Source organism: Notolepis coatsorum (genome assembly GCF_963971535.1).
Source record: "Notolepis coatsorum genome assembly, chromosome: 17".
Classification (NCBI taxonomy): domain Eukaryota; kingdom Metazoa; phylum Chordata; class Actinopteri; order Aulopiformes; family Paralepididae; genus Notolepis; species Notolepis coatsorum.
The window spans coordinates 32,686,273-32,700,003 of NC_140181.1; the positions used below are offsets into that span (position 1 = coordinate 32,686,273).

A 13,731-nucleotide genomic window follows, 5' to 3' on the forward strand; every position below is an offset into this window, starting at 1 on the left:
ACAATAATGACAATAAGCATAATAAAGACATAATATAAACTATAAAAGTGCATTAACAGACATGACAAAGGACAAACAACAAAAACATGGCTCAGATGGCTTCATATGTTATACAATGTATGTATAGCAATTAGGGATGCCCCGATCGATCGGCCACCGATCGTTATCGGCCGATATTCAGTATAAATATGCGATCGTGATCGGTGATAATGTTTTATTTTCACCGATCGTCAAACCCGATCACTCGCTGTCGCTGAGTTTTGTCTCAGACACCGGTGGTGCGGCGTCTGCTCTTGAGTCCAGCCCCTCCCGCACGCATGTAAACACGGGTCTAGTCTAGTGAGACACGGGAGGACGGCGTGTCGGGTCTCCCTGAGCTAACTTAGCTACCGTTACAAAATGACCCAGTCAACTATTCACTTTTAGTTTAATACATGATGAGGCATTGTCTAACCGAACGGTATCTAGCCGGCCAGCTACCGATAGCTCCTGACATCAACAAACGCTCTAGCAAGTATAGTAGGTAGGTATGATACCTGTTAGCTGTTAGCTGTTAGCTCACGTTAGCGCAAGTTAGTTCACTGTTAAAAACGAAATGTCCCATTGAACTAAATAATTCACTGAGGCGTTGTATTAACGTTATATATCCGGCTAGCAGTAGCTACAGATGGCTCCTGATATCAATGTCTTATAACACTGATTCGATGCGTATTCGAGCTGAGGGCTTGCTGAGCACAGTTAAGTAACGTTATACCAATAGGTCCAGGTGCAGCGCCGGAGAATCCTGGCCGTAGCTCGAGGCTACTCGAGTATAGGTCCAGCTGCAGCTCCGGAGAATCCTGGCTGTAGCTGGAGGCTACTAGAGTACACACAGACAGTGGAGCTTGTTGCGTGGTGGCGATGTCTCGCAGATAATACAAGTACAAGTCTAATTATATAATATATTTTATAAAAAAAAAAATTATATAAAATAAATTGTAATTTCTTTTAATCAAAAACGATCTGTATCGGATCGGTATCGGCCGATATGGCTCACGACGATCGGTGATCGGATCGGTGGCAAAAAACGTGATCGGGGCATCCCTAATAGCAATAGTGGCGATTAGGGAGTCGGCTCCTGGCCAATGATAGCACCCAGTGGACTGATACAGACTGTGTGTGTGGAGTGTGTACGTTTGTTTCGTATATATGTGTTTTATATCTGTGTGTGTGTTTTATGTGTGTGCGTTTAGTACAGTGTGCATGTGTGTTTTATGTCTGCATGTTTTATATGTCTGAGTGCACGTTGTGTGTATGTGTGTGTGTGTGCGAATAGGTATGTACTTTTAAATACCTTATGATACCTTCTGGAACGACACAGAGCACCTACATACAAGACATTAGTGATCTCTAGGGAGGCTAAGAGTAATGGGGAAATCCGGCGAGTACAGTGGTGGATAGTGCAGGTCCAATATGAGATAGATATGGGTCCCATATTTCATAAAAAGTGTCCAACTTGGAGTGCAGCATACACGTGATGTATTCACAAGGAATACAGTCCATAATAATGTTGTGCCATGACCTCTTTGATGGGACCTCGTCCTTGATCCAGAACAACAGAATGTTCTTCCTAGCAGCAAATGTCAACAGATTGAACAGTCTCTTATGTTTGAAATTGGCAATATGAATATCTGGAAGGCCTAGTAAGAGGCAGAGGGGATCCAGTTTGATGGGGGTCTGAAATATGTCAGATAGTTCCTTTACGATGTCGAACCAATAGCTCTGAAGCTTTACACAGGACCAAAAGCAGTGGACGTGGTTTCTAGTCTCTATCTTGCATTTAAAGCAGAGTGGGGATGTATTGGGATCCATTTTACTCTTAACACTTTCAGAGCCCAAGCTTAATCTTGATTTACCGCTTGAATGCCCACCATCCACTTCAATGTTAGCGTTAATAACGCCTAATCTATGTTTTAAATTATGGCTATGTGTCTAATCTGCCCATCGCGTATCAATGACTCGTTTTGTCAACATTGTCAAAGCGGATTGTTTTTTTATCGGTTCATTTTCATTCGTTTTATAGCATTTTGAAAAGCCCTCGTTTTCAAGTAAAATATAAATATTCCATGATAACGCCCTTTACCGGAATATTCTAGAATACACAAAAACATTGTCATTTTTCGGCCTATTTATGTTTATTTATTTATCGTTTTCAAATAAACGCTAGATTATCGATAGTATATGTGTACGTATGCACGCTATATAGGCGATCTGAAAAATTGATTCTCTGATTTCCTCAAAGCGATCGCCCACACACACACACACACACATAGGGCGAACGCTGAGATCTCAGCGAATACAACTCTGATTATCCCAAGACTCAGATCAGATGTTCTCCAAAAAGGTCATTCCAATTCCTGATCGCCATTCCAAAAATCGATCGCTTTTATTGATCCAACGCTACATACTGTACATATGTATTCCACGTGGTTCTGAGGCTCCACAATGAATCCGATCGGCTCGGGTTACATGCCTGAGAAGTAAAATGTGGATTCCGTATTTTTCTTTGAGTCCATTCCAAAAGGGTGCATTACCATCTGGGAGACGATAGGGGGCGGTTTTTTCACATCTGAGCTCCTACAGGGGCTGCATACCAACGGGAGACTCGGTTGATGAAATATGAATTCAGATCGCTAATAAAAAAATGGGGCATTCAGGCTGATAAAACGTCTTATCACGTTTTGGGCATTGAACGTGTTAAGGGCAGGGGTAATATGAATGCGGTGCAAGATTCTAACTTGGATAGACTTGGTGCGGTTGCAAACGGAGATTTTTTTTTGGTAGGTCCATGCATCCTGCCAGTCTACATCTGTGATCTCTATGTCCAAGTCTTTTTCCCAGGACTGTTTAGTAACAAGGGAAGATAAAGATGAATTAAGGTTTAGAGTACTATAGATATTTGTTTTTTAGGAATCTGCAAGGAGAGGGCTTTCTCCACCTGCGAGGTGGAACTGTTAATTAACAGTGAGATGTCCTTGGTGATAAACTGCCTATTTTGTAAGTATCTAAAAAATTCCGTTTTCAATAGACCATACCGCTGCTGTAGAAAGGACATTAGGGTCTGGCCATCAAACAAGTGGCCAAGATCAGTTATGCCCTGCGTATGCCAGGTCTTGAAGCCTCTGCCAATTTGGTCTGGCTTAAAGTCAGGATTACCTACGATCTGGGTAAGAGGAGAGGTCAGCTTAGCTCGGCCCTCCACCTTACGGACAGTCTTCCAGGCCTTTGACGGAGCATAGTGTGATGGGGTTGGAGCATATTTTCCATATTTAACAGACGTAAAGTCTTTGATAAATAGTAGGTTCCATAGGGGCGACTTAGATTGCGAGGATTCAATGTCTAGCCAGATTGATAGTGGGTCTGATCTGAACTAGTGGTCTGCAAGGGCCTTGAAATAAAGCCCGTGCCCTGCCCGAGCCCGTGAACTTCAGGCCCTGCCCGAAAATAAGCCTGACTGTAAATAATATTTTAAGCCCTAGCCCGTGTGAAAACCTGAAAAAAATGATTATTATTAAAATATAATTTTTTTTTTGTATTTGTTTTAAATATTCGAAACACGGTTTTATATGAACGTAATAAATAAACAAAAACGAAAATGTCCAATAGGTCTAACTAAATAACACATATGCTGAAAACTAACAACCATTCTATAGCTATATCCAAATATTAAATTATTTTTTTGTTTTAAATATTCTAAACACTTTATATATTAACACTTTGATCGCCATGGGTTAAATTCATAATTTACCATCCCTCGCCATCTCTATTTGTCTATGGAGAAGTTCCCCTTCTTTGCAGGGCTATAACTTTTTAAATTCTATTGCTAAATTGCCATTATTATGGCCCATTCAATGTCCTATATGTATTGTTCAGGGTGTAGCAACGTTAAACTTTTTCATTCACATATTCATACTAAAATATGGCCTTTTTATCGTTTTCTGCAGCTTTCTTCAGAACGTGATTTATAGCCCTAAATGCATTATATTGATGATCAAATATAGTTTGGTAGGAATCTGTGCGAGATAAAAAATTTCAACTGGATGTGCTTCTAGGAGTTACTACATATCATCTGATGATGACCGGATGGGCGGGGGATCGTTTATAATTCCGTGGGCAGCGTTAGATGATTCATCCAGAGTGGGTCATATGTTCATCATAGCAGTTTATATGGAACACATTAGAATATAACGCTGAATCTTACCGTGGCTTCCTCGCGCCGCTGGCAGATGAGCGTGGAACAGAATTTTTTCTATTATGGGATGGAGAAATGACCGATCCATTTCCAGGTTGTATAATAGTATATACGTCCAAATCATGTTGTTTTTGCCGATCGGCCACCAGATGGCGCTCTTGAACCGCTAGAGTTGAGTGGAGCTTTGCAGTGTGTCTCAGGGCTCCGGAGGGGAAATCTGATTTCGATCACAGATTTTTGAAATATTGACATCAAAGACGAGTTACGGCGTCTTCGGCAGAATGAGCATGGCTAGGAATGACGTCTTAACTCGTCATCGGCGATCATAGTGTTAACTTAATAAATAAACAAAAACGAAAATGTCCAATAGGTCTGCCTAAATAACGCATATCACGCTGAAAAGAAGCATTTACATAGCCTGTTTCGCTCTTATTAGAATGCCCCAGTGCTCACACTGCAGCCTCGTAAAACGTATTGAAGGCTATAGAATCTTCTTTGACACACACACACACACGCACACACACACACGACACAATAGCCTACTCAGTCACTATACAAACAAACAGAAAACAGAAATCAGATTTCGAGCAGAGCAACATAATGAAAAGCACAACAAAACAGGTAGCGACCCAGCAAATAATAAACATCACTCACCACGACGTCAGCAACGCGTTGAACAACATTAACAAAACTTCGCCAACCGGCTACATACATGATACATCCAAGAACAAATTAAAACGTTCGCCAACTGGCTATATTCCAACACAACCAATCGAGTTCTCCCCTGAGTTCTCCCCTGAGTTCTCCCTGCGCGCTGCGGTAATTACATCCAAATGTTTCTCTGATGACAGCTTGCGCAAAAACGAAACTTAAGGAAAACGAAGGTTATCCTATAACCCTAGTTATATGAAGAAAAAAAAACGCAAAAAAAAAAACAATAAATAAAAAAACTGCGGTGCCTGGGCAAGGTTGCAGTGCACTAATCTGAACCAGCCGACAAGTACCCTAAGGTGTGCTGCTACTGGTAATGTCTAATATTAGGTAGGTCTAGACCCCCATCTTCACTATCCATCTGTAATTTGGCAATTTTCAGACATGGTTTCTTCCCATTCCAAATGAATGAGCTTAGCCAGCCTTTTAGCACCTTGATAACCTTGTTTGTCAGCAGCACTGGGATCATTTGGAGAGGGTATAATAGTCTGGGGAGTACGTTCATTTTGACTAGGGCTATCCTACCCAGCCAGGAGATTGGTAAAGGGGCCCATCTAACTAAGTCTGCCCTTATGGTGTCTAAAAGGGGGGGAAAGTTGGCCTTAAACAATGTATCATAGGTGGGTGTCACAAATACTCCTAGGTAAAAAAAAAGCCGGAGGGCGACCAGCGAAATGGGAAGGGCTCGGGCAGGATCGGAATGGATTTAAGTGTCCCAAGTGGCATTGCTTCGGATTTGGAAAAGTTAATTTTGTACCCCGAGAAGGTTCCAAATGTGGAAATCATGCGGGTTAGGCATGGGATGGAAGAGTCAGGTTTAGATATAAAGATCAGTATGTCGTCCGCGTAAAGAGTGATTTTGTGTTCCCTCTCACCCACTCTAATACCTGAGATCTCGGCTGACTGCCTTATGGCCTGAGCGAGTGGTTCTATGGCCATGTCAAATAGTAAAGGGCTAAGAGGATCCCCTTGGGGGTTCCCCCGTTGTAGAGGAAAGTTGTTAGACCTAAGCCCGTTAGTCAGGACCGCCGACATCCGTGAGTTATAAAGAACCTTGACCCAGTCAATAAAAGTGTCTCCTAGGCCAAATTCAGCGAAGGTTAGAAACAAATACGGCCATTCTACACGGTCGAATGCCTTCTCCGCGTCGAGAGACGGAACCACCGCGGGGTGATTTTTCTCCCATCCCAATTTCCTCTTGTGCCAATTCTCCCTCCCCTGTCCTGATCGTTGCTCGCATGTGCCCCCCACTGGCCGGTCGTAGGGAGGATAGAAGCCCATCACATGTCCCCTCCGATACATGTGGAGGCAGCCAGTCACTTCTTTTCACCTGCCAGCGCGGACTCTCATTGGCGAGGTGTAACGTGTGGGAGGCTCACACTGCCCCCGCCATCACCTGTCTTTTGCTGTGCAGGCGCCCTGACCGACCTGTTGGAGTCGCTATTAACAACGACCAGATTACCACCCATCGACTCCCCTCCCGCTGACTCTGCCAATTGAGTCAGTATGATGGCCGGCCCAAGCCGGAGGCAACGCTGACAGCCGGATTCGAGACCGGTGTCTCTTGCGTTGGTGACAAGCGCAATGTCCGCTGCGCCACCCAGCCGCCATAACCATTTGATTATTTGAAAGATCCCAAGTGAGTGAATCAGAGCTCTGATGCTGCTGCTCTGTTGACTCCATTAGCTCTACCTCTCCCACCAACACAGACCATAATACTCTACAATACTGAGTTACCATGACAACAGCAGCCAGGGAGAATAGAGAGACATGTTACTTTAACCTGTTGGACTCGTTCACCCTGTATCTCTCTCTCTCTCTCTCTCTCTCTCTCTCTCTCTCTCTCTCTCTCTCTCGCTCTCGCTCTATCCGTTTGTCTGTCTCATCTCTCTTTTTTCTTTCCGTCTAGCTCCCCTTCTCTCTATCTCTTTCCCTCTATCTCTCTTTCTCTCTCGCTCTCTCTCTCTCCCTCCCTCTATCCGTTTGTCTGTCTCCATCTTTCTCTCTTTTCCCTTTTTCTTTCTGTCTAGCTCCCCTCCTCTATCTCTCTTTCCCTCTATCTCTCTTTCCCTCTCACTCTCTGAGATTTGAATCTGAATGACTTTTTGTTGCTCCACTGAAAGGAATTCAAGTGAGTTCACACACACACACACACACACACACACACACACACACACACACACACACACACACACACACACACACACTTTCAGAGGCTCAAGCATTGTGGTTGCACAATGCAAGATTAGTCTGTCAGAAGGCTGTGGTTCAGTATTCAGCTAAAATGTCATTAAATGCATTTCTATGCACATTCATATAAATGGACTGCATTTCTATGACACATTATCCAAAGTGCTTTACAACATAATGCCTTACATTAACCCATTCACTCACACACACACCGATGGTGGAGGCAACCATGCAAGGCGCCAACCGGCTCATCAAGAACAATTAGGGGTTCAGTGCCTTGCTCAAGGACACTTCAACGTGAAGTGAGGAGGGAACCTTCAGCTTACTAGACGAGTGCTCTACCCACTGTATTGTGGTTTTGAGTTGGTGACCATCTGATACTCCACTATCCACTCTACTCTAGTCAGGATACTGAGACACGGAACCATCCCTGCTGCAGACAGAATACTAACAGAGAACTGTCCTGCTGCAGACAGAATACTAACACACAGAACTGTCCTGCTGCAGACAGAATACTAACACACAGAACTGTCCTGCTGCAGACAGAATACTAACACACAGAACTGTCCTGCTGCAGACAGAATACTAACACAGAACTGTCCTGCTGCAGACAGAATACTAACACAGAACTGTCCTGCTGCAGACAGAATACTAAGGGCCAGAACTGTCCTGCTGCAGACAGAATACTAACACAGAACTGTCCTGTTCCAGACAGAATACTAACAGAGAACTGTCCTGTTCCAGACAGAATACTAACACAGAACTGTCCTGTTCCAGACAGAATACTAACAGAGAACTGTCCTGTTCCAGACAGAATACTAACAGAGAACTGTCCTGTTCCAGACAGAATACTAACAGAGAACTGTCCTGTTCCAGACAGAATACTAACCGAGAACTGTCCTGTTCCAGACAGAATACTAACAGAGAACTGTCCTGTTCCAGACAGAATACTAACAGAGAACTGTCCTGTTCCAGACAGAATACTAACAGAGAACTGTCCTGTTCCAGACCGAATACTAACAGAGAACTGTCCTGTTCCAGACAGAATATAACGCAGAACTGTCCTGTTCCAGACAGAATACTAACAGAGAGCTGTCCTGTTCCAGACAGAATACTAACAGAGAGCTGTCCTGTTCCAGACAGAATACTAACAGAGAACTGTCCTGTTCCAGACAGAATACTAACAGAGAACTGTCCTGTTCCAGACAGAATACTAACAGAGAGCTGTCCTGTTCCAGACCGAATACTAACGGAGAGCTGTCCTGTTCCAGACAGAATACTAACAGAGAACTGTCCTGTTCCAGACAGAATACTAACACAGAACTGTCCTGTTCCAGACAGAATACTAACAGAGAGCTGTCCTGTTCCAGACAGAATACTAACACAGAACTGTCCTGTTCCAGACAGAATACTAACAGAGAGCTGTCCTGTTCCAGACAGAATACTAACACAGAACTGTCCTGTTCCAGACAGAATACTAACAGAGAGCTGTCCTGTTCCAGACAGAATACTAACAGAGAACTGTCCTGTTCCAGACAGAATACTAACAGAGAACTGTCCTGTTCCAGACAGAATACTAACCGAGAACTGTCCTGTTCCAGACAGAATACTAACAGAGAACTGTCCTGTTCCAGACAGAATACTAACAGAGAACTGTCCTGTTCCAGACAGAATACTAACAGAGAACTGTCCTGTTCCAGACCGAATACTAACAGAGAACTGTCCTGTTCCAGACAGAATATAACGCAGAACTGTCCTGTTCCAGACAGAATACTAACAGAGAGCTGTCCTGTTCCAGACAGAATACTAACAGAGAGCTGTCCTGTTCCAGACAGAATACTAACAGAGAACTGTCCTGTTCCAGACAGAATACTAACAGAGAGCTGTCCTGTTCCAGACAGAATACTAACAGAGAACTGTCCTGTTCCAGACAGAATACTAACAGAGAACTGTCCTGTTCCAGACAGAATACTAACAGAGAGCTGTCCTGTTCCAGATGAGCTGGATACTATTGGAAAGCTGCCATATAATTATTGCTTCCATTAGTGAACTGTGCTAATCTCTAACACACACAAAACACACACACCCATACATGCAGGTGCACACACACACACACACACACACACACACACACACACACACACACACACACACACACACACACACAATGTGGTTGTATTGAATGGTTCCAGTCCTGGTGTTATTGTGTAATCAGTCATGTTCTTGGTCATGTGTTGTTAGGTGACGTGAAGCGTGATACCACTCTAGAGAGAGAGAGAGAGAGAGAGAGAGAGAGAGAGAGAGAGAGAGAGAGAGAGAGAGAGAGAGAGAGAGAGAGAGAGAGAGAGAGAGAGAGAGAGAGAGAGAGAGAGAGAGAGAGAGAGGAGAGAGAGAGAGAGAGAGAGAGAGAGAGAGAGAGAGAGAGAGAGAGAGAGAGAGAGAGAGAGAGAGAGAGAGAGAGAGAGAGAGAGAGAGAGAGAGAGAGAGAGAGAGAGAGAGAGAGAGAGAGAGAGAGAGAGAGAGAGAGAGAGAGAGAGAGAGAGAGAGAGAGAGAGAGAGAGAGATCCCTTCTAGGGATAACGTTAGCTGAGCAGCAGATTATAAAATGATTCACTCATGTTATGATGTTAATGACACCGTTACATAATAGCGATTTTTCAGTTTCTCCAGTCCAGTAATTCAGACCTGATATAGCCAGATAATGCATCAGCTAGTATTTTTGTAAACTGAGATCTTTCTACCCTAAAGCCACGAGAGATTAGGGCTGCCTGCTTGATTGCCCAGTCTATTTACGGAGCTCTCTATCTCTCTCTATCTTCCATTTATTTTGATGTCTGTTGCCCAAGTCCACACCCCTTGCCTCAGTCTGTCAGTTCTGGATAATGATTATTACAGGCCCTGGTGATATGAACATGCCACTTGTTTAATCCAGATGAGAGATTAATACAAATACTGTATAATATCTGCACTTGTTCATCAGTCTATTACTTCCACATAGAAGTGCTGCTTGTGCTGTTCTTAATCTTGACATTGCTCTTGATATTTCTGCAATCTCTGATCAAGGCATAGTTGATGTCTTACTGCCTTGAGCCTTGATATGGTCAAAGCCTTGATATCATCCCCAAATCATAACATACATTGGGTTATTATTAACGTCATAATAATTTTTTCTGTTCTTATTCTGAACAATGATGTGTTGCACACTTGTTTTGCAAGCTCTGATTCATATAAATATTCCTACATATTTTTTACTAATAATAATAAATGGGACTTATACTGTATAGTGCCTTTCTAGAACTCAACGTCACTTTACAAACCCTTTCAGTGCCCACGGACGACATATCTCGTTTTATCAGCCCACCGTTGAATGCCCACAACGACAAATATAGTTTTATTCTTTTATTAGCGATCTGAATTAATATTTCATCAACCGAGTCTCCCGTTGGTACACCAGCCCCTACAGGAGCTCAGATTGGAAAAAAGCGCCCCCTATCGTCTATCCCTGTGTAACTGCAGGTCAGTCGCTTAGACTGACCTGGGATTTGTAGATCTCTGGGGGGGGAGCCAACTCGCTCCTTGTGCTGGCGAGACGTGGGATCAAGAGGGATCTACTCGCGGGACGGGAATCAGCCTGGAATATATATTCACAGCAGCCAATAATCAATCAATAAGCGTGATCGATATTTGGAATGGCGATCAGGAATTGGAATAATCTTTTTCGAGAACATCTGATCTGAGGTAAGGAATCTATTTTACCAGTCTTGGGATAATCAGAGTTGTATTCGCTGAGATCTCAGCGGTTGCCCTATGTGTGATGTGTCTGTGTGTGCGCGATCGCTGTCAAGTTCAAGTTAAGTTTCTTTAATATTTGTCATACAGAAGTACAGAATACTTTTATACAAAATGCTTCTTACTGTTACGCTCCAGAGACTGTGCAAGACAAGATAAGTATGAAATAAAATAACATAGTAAAATTAGAAGTAAAAAAATGAGGTCACAGTGTTCAGTTTAGACATATGTACAATGTTCGATGCAGAATAGACGTAGTTACCATACAATATACAATACTGTGCAGTGTACTAATATACAATACTATATAGTGCAAGGCAGAAATGGGACGAGGTGCAATTTAGGTACAATTCACAGTAGGTGTACGAGTTGTAGTGCAAATCCTTTATCAATAAATATAAAGTGTAAAGTGTGTTTGTGTGATCTAAAGTGTGGAGAGTGGGTGCTGCAGTGTGTTGTTTGTTTGAGTGAGTGTGTGCGTGTGGGTGTGTGTGCTGTGTGCATTTGATGGTTGTTGCATAGTGTTTATTGTTCGTTTAGCAGCCTGATGGCCTGGGGATAGAAGCTTCTTCTGAGTCTTTCTGTGCTCGCCTTAAGACTCCGGTATCGCTTGCCTGACCGCAGCAGTTCAAAGAGGCAGTTGTTCGGGTGGCTCGAGTCCTTAATAATTCTCTTAGCCTTCCCCTTGCACCGCTTGTTGTAAATGTTCTGGAGGGTGGGAAGCCCCCCTCCAATTGTGCGTTCGGCTGAACGTGTCACTCTTTGTAGTCTGCTACGGTCTTGTGCAGTGCTATTCCCAAACCAGGAGGTGATGTTGCCGGTCAGGATGCTCTCTATTGTACATGAGTAGAAGTTCCTAAGGATCTTCTGACTGACTTGGAACTTCCTTAGGCGCCTGAGGAAGTAGAGGCGTTGTCGTGCCTTCTTCACAACACTGTCAATGTGTGTGGTCCATGTCAAGTCCTCGGATATGTGGGCTCCGAGGTACTTGAAACTGTTCACTCTCTCAACCGGTGCCCCGTCGATGCTGAGGGGGCTGTAGTCCTTGACCCCGACCTCCTGAAGTCCACAATCATCTCTTTTGTTTGATGAGGAAATAAGAGAATCGATTTTTCAGATCGCCTCATAGCGTGCATACGTACACATATACTATCTATAATCTAGCGTTTATTTGAAAACGATTCATAAATAGGCCAAAAAATTACAGTTTTTGTGTATTTTAGAATATTCCAGTAAATGTCTTTTATCATGGAATCTTTATATTTTCCTTGAAAACGAGGGCTTTTCAAAATGCTATAAAACGAAAATGAACCGATAAAAAAAGAAATCCGCTTCGACAATGTTGACTGCAAACGAGTCATTGATAAGCGACGGGCAGATTAGACACAAAAAAAATAGATTAGGCGTTTTTAACGCTAACATTGAAGTTGTATTTCATTGTATACTTGTATGCCGTGACAATTAAAACTCTTGACTCTTGACTTGACTTGACTTGACTTGATGGTGGCATTCAACGGGGTAAATCAAGGTTAATCAAGGGCTCTAAAAGTGTTAAGGAGTGGTGGTAGTGAAATAATAAACATAAAACACATACAAACATAATGACACACAGGGGTGGCTGGGTAGCCTAGAGGTCTAAGCACTCGCCTACCACCGCAGAGACTCTGTTCAAATTCAGCCGCCAGTGGTACCTCTGGCTTGGTCAGTCTTCCCTACAAACAGTGTTTGCGGGTGGGAAGCCAGTGGGGTATGAGTCCTGGTCATTGCAAACAGCGACTCCTACTGGTCGGTCAATGACCAGGAAGGGAATTGGCATAACAACTAAATTGGGGGATGGGAGGAAATAGAGAGGCAAAAAAAGAGAGACGGCAGTGGAGAAGAGGTGGGTATTGATTGGTAAACAGTCAGGAGGGACTCTAAGTCTCTAATCAACTTCAAATTACTTTATTTTCCTTTCGGAACTTCATTTGTGCAGTGGTTGAAAGACAAACATACAGTCACAATACATAGACACTCACCACTATATATATATATATATATATATATATATATATATATATAAAAATTAAAACTACAATAAAAAGACCACTATATAAAAAAAACACCAACTACATTAAAACTACAGTACTTAAAGCATGATATATTAAAGGGGAACTATCTTATAAATGGCCTTTTTGAGTGTTTAGCATTGTTTCCTAGCTATGTGAACTTATATTAATATGATCTATGTCTCAAAATTCTCATATTGGCGCATTCTTCCAATTCTCCTCTCACAATATTCACCCTCACTGAACTGAGTCGTTTGAAAATGTGCCTATATGTGATGTCATATAGTCACTGCTGCATGTTAATGTTCAGGCGGGGCCGACGGTGCACAGTGGTTTAGGAGCCCAGGCTCAAAACAGCTCGAGATCTTGAGGTAGAAAAATGCTGTTTTTGAGGACTTGATTAGAAATACAAAACAATGAATAAAAAAAAATATATATATTACAGAGGTGTTCCATAGACTCACAGGAATTGTGTAAAAGTGCCCAAATAGTGAAAGAAATAGTAAAATAGTTCCCCTTTAAAAACCATGTGGAGCAGTTCTGTATGTATATAAATAATAGTAGTACAGGTACATAATATGTCCATCAGGTGGAAGGGGGAGTCTATTTTAAGTAGTCCAAAGACCTTGGGGGGGGGGGGCAGTCCGGCCTCCACCAGACCTAGGTGTTCAGCAGTCTGATGGAGGTTGGCACGAAGCTACCTAAGCCCCTTTTGTTCAGTGATGAGGCTAATGTCTTGGGGGAGGGAGTTCCAGAGCCTGG

General features: G+C 42.9%; 1 protein-coding gene across 7 annotated transcripts in view; it reads left to right on the forward strand.

Moving 5' to 3' along the window:
- The window catches only part of LOC311244466 (extracellular sulfatase Sulf-2-like), a gene marked incomplete at its 3' end in the record, with an annotated part of 225,486 nt that overhangs the window by 97,929 nt on the left and 113,826 nt on the right, over positions 1-13,731 (forward strand). The window contains exon 1 of one of the 7 annotated variants that reach the window (XM_084333995.1): positions 6,984-7,073. The exons of the other annotated variants lie outside the window; for them this stretch is intronic. Of the gene's footprint in view, positions 1-6,983; positions 7,074-13,731 lie in introns of those variants that run through there. 7 annotated transcript variants of the gene reach the window in all.